Below are 1,061 nucleotides of genomic sequence, written 5' to 3' on the forward strand. Positions count from 1 at the left end.
CGCCACCTCGCGCCTGCGCGCCAGCCGCGCGCCTCTCCCCGCGGCCGGGCCCCTGGGAAGGGGAGGCTGGCGGCTGCGGGGCGGGAGGCTTGTTCTCCGGGATCAGCCGCCGCAGAAATGCAGACCCTCCTCCGCCCCTAACAGGTGGATGGCCCCGTAGTTCACAGGCTGTGTGTTTCTCTTGGTCTCTCTTGCAGAGAGGATCGAAGACACGCAAAATCAGTGGTTCTCAACCTTCTGGCCCTTTAAATACAGTTCCTCATGTTGTGACCGAACCATAAAATTATTGTCGTTGCTACTTCATAACTGTAATGTTGCTACTGTTATGAATCGTAATGTAAATATCTGATATGCAGGATGGTCTTAGGCGACCCCTGTGAAAGGGTCGTTAGACCGCCAAAGGGGTCGCGACCCACAGGTTGAGAACCGCTGCTCAAAAGTAAACACTGGGGTGATAAGGACACATATGTAATACCTCAATCAATCAATCAATAAGTAAACACTCAGCTTTTCATTCTGCATAGTCTCAGGCTTTTTACATGTTCCCAACCCAGAAAACATCAAACCCACACTCGTGGCAGATCATGGGAGAATTTTTAAAGAAAAATATTGACACGTCCAAAAATGTACCAAGATAATCAAGCACCCTGTGGGCTGGTGCAAGAGCAGGGTGTTGGGAGCTGAGTTCCAATCCCAGGTTTCCTAGAAATGCCCCCTCACTAGCTGTGTGCTCTTGGGCCAGTTCGTTGAGCTCTCTGAGCCTGCATCTCTCCATCTCTATGAAGGTAAAGCTAGTACAGAGCTAGTTTCCAGTAAACGATAGCCATTATTATATAACAGAAACAAATCATTATTATCAGCTTAAGCAAATAAATGTCATGCCTGCCCTAGCCGGTTTGTCTCAATGGATAGAGCATAGGCCTGCGGACTGAAGAGTCGGGGGTTTGATTCCCGTCAAGAGCGCGTGCCCAGGTTGTGGGCTCCATCTCTGATGAGGGGCAGAGGCTGCGGGAGAAGCCCACCAATGAGTCTTTCATCATTGATGTTTCCATCACTCTTTC

The sequence above is a fragment of the Myotis davidii genome, unplaced genomic scaffold, assembly GCF_000327345.1.
Source record: "Myotis davidii unplaced genomic scaffold, ASM32734v1 scaffold122, whole genome shotgun sequence".
Classification (NCBI taxonomy): Eukaryota; Metazoa; Chordata; class Mammalia; order Chiroptera; family Vespertilionidae; genus Myotis; species Myotis davidii.